At 34.6% G+C, this 10,976-nt stretch overlaps 2 non-coding genes across 2 annotated transcripts; both read right to left on the bottom strand.

Moving 5' to 3' along the window:
- Positions 1-10,529: 10,529 nt before the first annotated feature.
- Positions 10,530-10,602, bottom strand: TRNAR-CCU (transfer RNA arginine (anticodon CCU)). Its single transcript has one exon. It is a non-coding gene; the product is annotated as a tRNA-Arg (tRNA).
- Positions 10,603-10,613: 11 nt separating this feature from the next.
- On the bottom strand, positions 10,614-10,686 carry TRNAK-CUU (transfer RNA lysine (anticodon CUU)). Its single transcript has one exon. It is a non-coding gene; the product is annotated as a tRNA-Lys (tRNA).
- Positions 10,687-10,976: the final 290 nt, after the last annotated feature.

The raw sequence follows: 10,976 nt of genomic DNA on the forward strand, positions 1-10,976 counted from the left end.
CATACCATGGTGTAGAAAATTCAAAATCAGATAAGCCTTTATAGGCCCACTGAAATCTTGGATGGACCAGCCTAGGGATTGAGTTGCTTTCTGTGGGTGGAACAGAAGACGAGTGTTTATCCATCCCAACTTGGGAAATTTGGGATAATTGGATGGGAGTTTGGTTCTGTGATTTAGTAAATTTGGTTAGGTCTGGGCTTAAATTGGCACTTTGGCCCTCCTTGAGTTGATTTGACTTTTTTACTTTTAGGTTAACTTAACTTATTTGATTGATAGGGTTGGGCTTGTTTATTTCTACAAGGCACAACCAAATCCCACATCCTCAAATCGGAAATAACCATTGCTTATTTCTATTTCTTTCAGCTTACACTGTGGTTGTGGCCGGGGTTGAATTAGAAATTTGTTAAATTTTCAATTGGCCTGGGCACTAACAGTCAACTTGACTTGCAGCCCACCCATAACCCATAATGTACCATAGCTCCACTGATATGCTATTAGAAATGCTAAATAATAAAAAAGATGGAGTATTTTCCTATAACTTGATGAGTTTGTCCTCCACAAAATTGAGTTTCCAAAAAGCAGGGGTTTTTTGCTATATAAATGGTTAAACCAGACAAATTTTAGTTCTTTATATGCTTTTTCTTGAGCTTATTAACTCTTTTTTTTAATAAATTATCTTTGTTAATTTATTGATTTATTTGTCTGAATTTGAATTTGAATTTGAATTCAAAATGGAAGTATGACCTGAATTTGATCCATTTAAAATTAGATCAAATATGGATCCAATCCTATCTCATCAAATTCAATTTGATTCAAATTTGAATGGTGTATTTTTACTTAAGCTTAGTTTGGAAGGAGTACAAATGCAAATTTGTAGAGTGCAAATGCATACAAAATAATACAAAATACAAGGTTTTACACTCTACAAATTTGCATAAGGGTCGGTTTGGAAGGAGTACAAATACAATTATGTACAATATAAATACATACAAAATAATACAAAATACATAGTTTTGCACTTTATATATTTACATTTGTACTCCTTCCAAACTTAGCCTTAAGAGTCACATGCAGATTCAAAGTTTCCTACAATTTTCTCCATTTATTTTGATCATGATATTTATTAATAATGTATAATATTTTAATCATTTTTAGTTGAATATATCCAATTGAAACCCGAATTCAATTCCAATGAATAAGATTCAATTCAAATCTAAAATATTAACAGATCAGAATTGGACACGGGTACCCTATTTGATCCATTTGCATCCCTAATTGAGATTAGGCATTACAATTGGAATCAATCTGTTGGGTTTTAAAGCAATGCTAGGGGAGGTTTGATAGAAACCAACCCATGACAACTTGGCAGACTCACTGTGCCTCAACCCATTAAGGTTGCATTTGGCATTCCTTATTTTAAGGACTTATCTCATTTCTATAATTAAAATGTTCGTATGAATACTGAATTTTTAACTGCAAAAAGGAAATAATTACTTATAATAAGAAATGACAAATGCAGCCTAAAAATCTAAAAAAAAATACATCAACCCAAGTAAAAATTTATTAGAGCACTTAAGTGAACAATGACACACAAATAATATAATAGAAAGATTTCTAGAAGAGTAAAGTTTGGATGCTTTAGGTTTGAATTCAAAAAGCAAGATTTGAATCATCCAAATAAGGTTTGTTTTTTTTTTATTTTTTTCTCTCTCCTTTCTTTTTTTAGTTTAAAATATTGAAACCGCGTATATAGTTGATAATTTAGAACTTTCTTTCTGTCTTTTGACTCTTCTTTACTCACTAGAAGGGGGAAGTAGGACACAGAGAAGTTGGGAGGAATCTGTTTAGGGTTGATCTGGGTGACGTGTAGGTTGATTTATCCGTTCATACGTGTAAAAGACGATTGCCCTTCTGGAAGGTTGGCCTCAGATGTTCCAACCCATAGTAAGTACATATGTCTGAGGAAAAGCTGATGCAAAATTGGTTTTGATTTCTAAAACAAAAACAACTGCCGCAGTTGTTTTTGTTTTAGAATTCAAAACCATGTAGACCCACAACTAATGACTTTGCTGTATATCCAAAGAATGACCATCACGTGCTTTTTTGCATTAGTGGTGATCAGAGCCCCTCACCCCGCTAGATGTTAGTAATGGGTATTACTTACTTTTTTTCTTTTACTTTTTAATGATTTTCTCCCCCTTTTTTCACTCTTCTTTTTCCTAATCATCTTGCTTTTCCAAACTCTAAGCCATTCATCTTCCTTCTATACCCGAATTCATACCCTCGTGTCCTCAACTACTAATATTTCCTTTCTCTACTTAATCTATTTACTTGGTTGGCCATTCAGGCCCCGTTCATTTAAAGGTAAATATGTATAGGAAAGTTGGTTAATTAGTAACTTTTTTTTTTCATTAACCAATTTTTCTACGTTCTTTTTGCATTAAGCAATAAACCCTACAGTAAATTTACCTTTATTTCCCTGAGTAAAACTTATACATCTCTTAAGTGAATAAATAATTTTTTCATTTGTAAAAAAAAAATTATAAAATACGATGGAACCATTTTATTCATTTTAATAATTACTTTTTGTGGATAGAAATGTCATTTTATTATTAACTTGAGAATCTTAAAAATCAAAAGAACATGAATAAATACATTTATCCAAACAAACTACAATATTACAAACGAACAAGACCTCAAACAAAAACTTATTCTTCTACAAACATTAATGCTTGTGTAAGGAACTTGAATAAAAGAATCATTGATGTATAATCATGCCTAGTGACCAGTTGCTCAAGTAAATACCTCCTGAGGCCAATTCACATTCGCTGAACGATCATAGGTGTTATCATTGGTTTCATAGCCCACTAAACAACCACTGCATATTTGCATTCAGTAAATCCAATCTCACTTGAGAATTGCGAGGATTTACTTCGAGGCAAAAGCTGAGCAAACAGAAAAGCAAAGCCAAGAGACCTCCAAAGTCTCGAGTATCATAACTCGTGTTTTTAAGCTTCTAGAAGACATGCCTTTTGAGCCAACCTCTTGGCATTGTCCTTTTTCTCATATGCCCTAAACGATCTTCTAGAAAAAGATTAAAGAAGAAGAATCATTTTCTACAAGTTAATTAATTAGAAGAAAGAAAGGAATCCTTGCTGATTGCTATATGCTTCTCATCACTATTTTTCCTTGTGAAATCTCAGAGCATGCTTTGGATAGATGAATGGCTGATATGTTGGGGTTGGCCCAGAAATAAAGTAAATTGGCCAGACCCAAATAGTCTTAGGCTCTTCGCTGCAAGAAAAGAAAAAAAGGAATAACATGTGAAAAGGACAAAACTTTGCTCCATCAGGAGTTGTTCGATAACAACAGTAGTGGTTGAAATGATTGGTATATTGCATTCCCGTTTCTCTGCCATATCAATACCACAAAAGTGATTAGATTTTAGCAAATTATATTCTTGTTTGGTTAGTTAGTAAGGTACAAATGTTTTGTATTATGCTCGTGGCTTTTTCTCTTATGTGGTGCCTAAGGATACTTATATATAACTGTATAAGGGCTCGACTATGGTGCCGAAGAGACATGATGCTGCAAAAACCTATAATCAATTGAACTGTATCATAAAAGTCATAACCAATCAAGTGGGTTTTGTATCAAAATTCATGGGGTTTTGATTGGTGAGTCTTTTTGATATCTTGTCCTTCCAATATCATAGATTTTTTCTATGTGTAAAAGATGGTAATAAGCAAATGATACATTGTACGTTGTGCCTAAATGTTTTTTTTCTTCCTCAACTTCCAATACTTAATCAAATTCAAAGCAACGGCTATCTAACCATACTTAATGAACAAGTTAAGAAATAAGGTAAATTGTCCAAATGCTGCTTCCCCTGAACTCTTCTTAGACATAGATACAAATAAATCCCTCTATTAGAATCCTCTAATAAGAGGCACGAAAATGTTCAAAACATCCATACAGTTACTATTGACGCTGTTTTTTATAGAGGAAAAGCAATACAAACTTGATGAACAAGAAAAGAGAGTTTAAAGTTGCAACTTACCCTTGAACAATTGATATGAAAGGCGCATTTGAAAAATAAATCAATTTTGGATAAGAAATTGAAAGGATTTGAAAAAAAAAATTGGAAAACAAACATTTTGGTCAGTAATTATATGGATATTTTGGACATTTTTGTGTCTTTTCTTATAGGATTCTACCATAGAGGTCTACTACCAACTATGTCTAAAGGTTCAGGGGAGGTTATTGCAATTACGAAACTTTAAAAAATGTTTCAACAATAATCAGAAACTTCAAGAAAGATTTCAGCAATTTACCCTAAGTGATAAACTCCATAATGAGAGACACAATCAGCCGGCCACAATTGTGTATTTCCATTCACTCTGTGATCAGTGTTTATTATACATTTAAATAGTAATGCATATTAAACCACACATGTAATGAGACACCTGCAAATAAATGGAACCTCGTGCACTGGACTGCCTTTTATATATGATGAAGTCATTGACGAATCTGAATCTCCTACCCATATTTACTCACAGGACACTGCAGTTATATATTGATAACATCTCTTCATAAATGATAACATATAAATACTAGAAGATGTTTTGTGGTTAAGTGTGGATAAGATCCTTATGAACAGGAGATCCGAGAGCGTCATTGACATGTTTGGCTTGTGCTAAACTGACATAACTGAACCACGGTTTGATTTTGGACCTAGTTAAAATAAGTTAGAGCTACCCTAGTGGTAAGTAACCGTGGTAGCAACTTGATCGATTTTTCAATTTTCAGGTGGAGAATTGAGATTGCTTATTTGGTTGATTGGATTGGCTGTCTAGAGTCCGAGCACAATTCAATAAGTTGGTGGAGTACTGTATATGTGTTTCAGGGGCTCGGCACATTCCGATTCATTTAATATTGCTGTCACCAAAACAAAGGTTGTGCTCTTAGTCTTTATCACTTGCCTCGTATCCTTGATTCATAACATTAATTAGGATTAATTAGGACCCACTATTGAATGATTTGGACCACTGAATCAGTGTACTATTTTTCTCATTTGAGATTTATCCTATGGTGGATGTTGATTCTTTAGACATTAGAACAGCTTGTTTCAATGGGGAGAGAGAGAGAGAGACGGATAAATTCAAAAGAAATGGGATGTCCCATTGTCCCGGGTCATATGTAAGAGAGATCAGGGTAGCCCACTAACGACCAGAAAGGCCCAAACAAGACACTAAGTTGCGTGTCCAACTAGATCAGAGATTACCTGAACACTCTAATCTTTGACACCAGAATGATCACACCACAGCTTGTACCAGTGCAATTTAGTCCGGATAACCCAATTTTGCATCTCTGTGGGCTGGTTGCTGGGTTACCCTTTTGTTTCAGTAGACCAAAAAAGAGGGTTTTTCCAAACTCTAACCTGGCACAACACAATTGGATCAATTTTGGGTTTCACTAACTACGGTCCAAGCGTAAGAGATGTTTCCAGACCCACCAACCACAGAATTTACAGTCATCAGAATCCTTCTCAACATGTTAATGCTCTCTCTAGAAGCCAATATACCTAACCTTTCAAACGTGGTTTATAACTTTTAGCTTAAGTTTGAAAATGCTTAAAAATAAGTGTTTATTTGAACAAGTATTTATTTGAATAAATATTTATTTTCAATCAGGATGGCACCAATAATCATTTATTTGCATTTGGGCTTATTTTTAAGTGTGTATTCAAAAAGTACTTATTTCCTTTTCGGTCCGTCTTATCTTACTTCATCACATCATTTTGAAAATATTTATACTATTGCAGTTTGAAATAAGCGCTTTTTCAGTAAGCATTGATGAATGCTTATTAGAATATGTACTTATTTTTATGCACTTATTTTTCAAATAATCACTCCCAAACTTAGTAGGATGGCAATTTTTCTCGTCGAGGACAGGTACTCGGGTTCCCCTACCCGACGAGGTTGGGTGTGGGGGTTACTTTGGCAGTGTCGGGGTCGGAGATGGGGAATGCAATCCCTGCCCTACCCGGCCCCAATATATATTATTTATATAATATTATTATATTATATATTATAACTATTATTATTCATTTTTTTTAAGATTAAAACTTAAAAAACAATAAAACACTCAACGCTTCGAGTCTTTGATAGACAGACAAGAGAGAACTTTGAACCCTAGTCTTCTTATTCCTTTGTCTTCGTTGTCGATTCGCTGACTGCCGTCACTATCGCCAGTCGCCCGTTGGACATCGGAAGTCACCGGATGTCTATCATCATCGACTACCAGTACACAAAAGCCATTTCAAGGCAAAAACAAAACGTTGAAACACTCCATTTCTCAACAAACCATGCTTGGGGGTTTCCTTCGTGCCTTGAAATCACCTTAAACAGACTTGCAGACTAGTAAGGTCCCATTACTCGAGTCTCAATAGAGGTCGGAGGACAGGGATACTCAAAGAAGAAAGAACCAAAACTCAGTTCTTCAATCTTCCTTTGACCTTCGTCTGTCGTTGCCAATCGTCGTCGTTGTCGCCCATCGGACTATCTCTTTCATCGCCAACCTCAACTCGCAACAGTTCTTCAATCCTTGTATTTCTATTTTCTTTTTTGTTTATGTTTTCAGCATTTTTGCTTTGTTAATGGCTAAATCCTCGGGGATTTGGGTCTCCGATAGAGAATTCATCCCCGTCTGCGTCAGGGATGGAGGGGGATTCCTTTCAATGATGGGGATGGGGTGATTTGGAGTTCGGCGTCGGGAATGGGAATGTAATCCCCACCCCAAAGCCACCCCGTTGTCATTCCTAAAACTTAGCCTTAAATGGATTTACTCACCTGAGTAGACTTGGTTATGCAGAATTAGACTTGTTGATGGACATGATAACCTAACAATCTGGCTCAGCCCAGCCCAATAATTTTATATAATAAAAAAACATAATATATCATGTGATATTATATAATATATAACAAATATATTATAATATATTCATCTAAATCTAGCTCAGGCCTGGGATTTGGGCTTTTTATACGGGTCAGACTCAAGCTGAAGATCTAAGCCTGATGATTAGGCTGAATTCAGGCTTGGGCTTGGACATATTTTATTAATAAAGAGATAAAGTCGGGCTCAGACCAGCCCATAAACAGGTTTATGTAGAATTTTAAGTTGAGTGCATATTGGATCACTTTAATAGTGTTGTTAAGACTCAAACTGGGCTAGTGTCGGATCATGAAAATCAGCAATATGTTGTGGTCAGTATATCTGAATTCTTAAAATTTAACAAATGCTCAACCCAGCCTGACTCAAATCACTTGCGACCCTGCAGTTAAACTGAGAAGACACATTTATTCAAAACGATTTTTTAAAACTCTCAAGTGCTGTGTACAGGTGCTTCGAATCTATGATATGCCTGGTGTTGCTTGTTATTAGTACATCCTGACTCAGGAATCCGGTTAAACAGGAAGATGCCAGCCCTTTGTTAAAATTTTAGATATCGTGACTCGTGAGATATGCTATTTTTGCAATGTTTTCATTCTGTGCTTGACCCGGCGATTGAATTGTTTGAATCATTACCTAGCTAGGATTCCAAGTTCGATTCAGTTAATTCGTCAGATGGTAAAAAATTATTGACTTGATCAAAATTGTTTGAATTGACTAGTTCGACTGCTGACCCATTTGACCCGGTCACTGGGTTGAGGGTTGCATACTCAATGTATGAATACTTTTAGAGGCCATAACTTTGCACTCCAACGTCTTATTGTGGTGTTTTTTTTTTATTTTGAGTAATTTTTTGAGACCTATGTCTTTCAAGGAGCCATAGGCGCCTTGCCCCTCTATTTTTGCAAGAAAGAAAAACTTTTTTTCGTCTCAAATTGCAATTTTTAATATTTTTATAAATAAAAAAATTAAAAAACATAAATTAAATATAAAATATATATAACATATCTAAAACATATTTATACATTATTTATTGATAAATATATATTTATACACATATATATGTACACACACAACCATTCGACTTGGTGACCTAGAGGCACAAACGGTTCGGCCTTCGGGTTGATTTTTTAAAATATCACTATTTTGTATTCTATCATTGGCAAATGTATTTAATTAGGGGTCCGTAGGAATAAACAAATGTAAATAGACTTGTTCATGGGCTGGGCTCAGGCCTGGCTTTTGCCAAAATGGACTCAAGCCCAATATAGTGTAAAGTCAAGCCTAAAGCTCGGCCTATGGACAATTCTAGATGTAAGCTTATCATGATATGATACATTAGCTAGTGCAGCTCAAGCGGGCTGCATCAGGTTGAAGGTCAATCCAAGTCTAAACCTACGGATGCAAATCTCAATCATGGATTATGGGTTGAATACTTGAATTAGGATTAAGAAAATCATGTTGAAAATGGTGTTAAGGTTGAGAGTTGAACTTTCAATTAGGGGTAGCCAAAAGCCAAGCTCTTCACGAGCTACTCGAGCTCGGCTCGATTTTAACCGAGCTCGAGCCCAATTTATAGGCTCATTTATTAATCTAGTCAAGCTTAAGCCTAATAAAGCTTGGCACATGAGGCTCACAAGCCAAGCTCGAATAGCTATATACATACATGTAGTAATAATAATAATAATAATAATAATAATTTTATTTTTATATATAATAGTGACTAATTATTATAAGTCTTAATGTTTTAAATGTCAAATAAAAAATATTTTATATATAATTTTTTATTTTTATAAAACATTTTTTCAAATCAAACTCAAGCCGAACTTACGAGCTTTTGACTCAAATCAAACCCAAGCCTCATACTACGTTGAGAGCCAAGTGGGCTACCTAAGCTGCACACATATCTGCATTCCTACCCGGGCCATCCTAGTATGGTTGGTCCAACTTGGATTGACCCCGGTCCAACTTAGTTCATACTTCATATATAATAAGGTTTGTCTAGTTCAGACCATTTTTAGGTTAAGACAACAAAAAAAATGAAAAAGAAACCGTGCCAGGTAGGGGTCGAAGCTCGAGCCCAATTTATAGGCTCATTTATTAATCTAGTCAAGCTTAAGCCTAATAAAGCTTGGCACATGAGGCTCACAAGCCAAGCTCGAATAGCTATATACATACATGTAGTAATAATAATAATAATAATAATAATTTTATTTTTATATATAATAGTGACTAATTATTATAAGTCTTAATGTTTTAAATGTCAAATAAAAAATATTTTATATATAATTTTTTATTTTTATAAAACATTTTTTCAAATCAAACTCAAGCCGAACTTACGAGCTTTTGACTCAAATCAAACCCAAGCCTCATACTACGTTGAGAGCCAAGTGGGCTACCTAAGCTGCACACATATCTGCATTCCTACCCGGGCCATCCTAGTATGGTTGGTCCAACTTGGATTGACCCCGGTCCAACTTAGTTCATACTTCATATATAATAAGGTTTGTCTAGTTCAGACCATTTTTAGGTTAAGACAACAAAAAAAATGAAAAAGAAACCGTGCCAGGTAGGGGTCGAAGCTCGAGCCCAATTTATAGGCTCATTTATTAATCTAGTCAAGCTTAAGCCTAATAAAGCTTGGCACATGAGGCTCACAAGCCAAGCTCGAATAGCTATATACATACATGTAGTAATAATAATAATAATAATAATAATTTTATTTTTATATATAATAGTGACTAATTATTATAAGTCTTAATGTTTTAAATGTCAAATAAAAAATATTTTATATATAATTTTTTATTTTTATAAAACATTTTTTCAAATCAAACTCAAGCCGAACTTACGAGCTTTTGACTCAAATCAAACCCAAGCCTCATACTACGTTGAGAGCCAAGTGGGCTACCTAAGCTGCACACATATCTGCATTCCTACCCGGGCCATCCTAGTATGGTTGGTCCAACTTGGATTGACCCCGGTCCAACTTAGTTCATACTTCATATATAATAAGGTTTGTCTAGTTCAGACCATTTTTAGGTTAAGACAACAAAAAAAATGAAAAAGAAACCGTGCCAGGTAGGGGTCGAAGCTCGAGCCCAATTTATAGGCTCATTTATTAATCTAGTCAAGCTTAAGCCTAATAAAGCTTGGCACATGAGGCTCACAAGCCAAGCTCGAATAGCTATATACATACATGTAGTAATAATAATAATAATAATAATAATTTTATTTTTATATATAATAGTGACTAATTATTATAAGTCTTAATGTTTTAAATGTCAAATAAAAAATATTTTATATATAATTTTTTATTTTTATAAAACATTTTTTCAAATCAAACTCAAGCCGAACTTACGAGCTTTTGACTCAAATCAAACCCAAGCCTCATACTACGTTGAGAGCCAAGTGGGCTACCTAAGCTGCACACATATCTGCATTCCTACCCGGGCCATCCTAGTATGGTTGGTACAACTTGGATTGACCCCGGTCCAACTTAGTTCATACTTCATATATAATAAGGTTTGTCTAGTTCAGACCATTTTTAGGTTAAGACAACCAAAAAATGAAAAAGAAACCGCGCCAGGTAGGGGTCGAACCTACGACTTTCTACTTAGGAAACAGACGCTCTATCCACTGAGCTACAGGCGCTGTGAAACTAACGCCCACCGTGGGGCTCGAACCCACGACCACAAGGTTAAGAGCCTTGCGCTCTACCGACTGAGCTAGACGGGCGGTTGATACAACGTCCATGTTTGTCTAATAAGAATTCAAGGAAATTTTCTAAAAAATACAGAAAAAACACAAACAAATAAAAATAAAACTATCTAAATATAAAAATGACAAAATACATAACAAATAGAAAATACAAAAAATGTACAGAAACATTTTAAAAAATACAGAAAAAACACAAAAAATATAGACAAAAATAAAGATAAATTAGGATGTGTTTAGTCATACTCATACGTGTGTAGAAAATACAAATATTCTACATAAAATTATAAAAAATAGAAAAAGCATGGAAA

Source organism: Nelumbo lutea, chromosome 6 (genome assembly GCF_056320005.1).
Source record: "Nelumbo lutea isolate HS-2025 chromosome 6, American lotus-T2T, whole genome shotgun sequence".
Taxonomy (NCBI): domain Eukaryota; kingdom Viridiplantae; phylum Streptophyta; class Magnoliopsida; order Proteales; family Nelumbonaceae; genus Nelumbo; species Nelumbo lutea.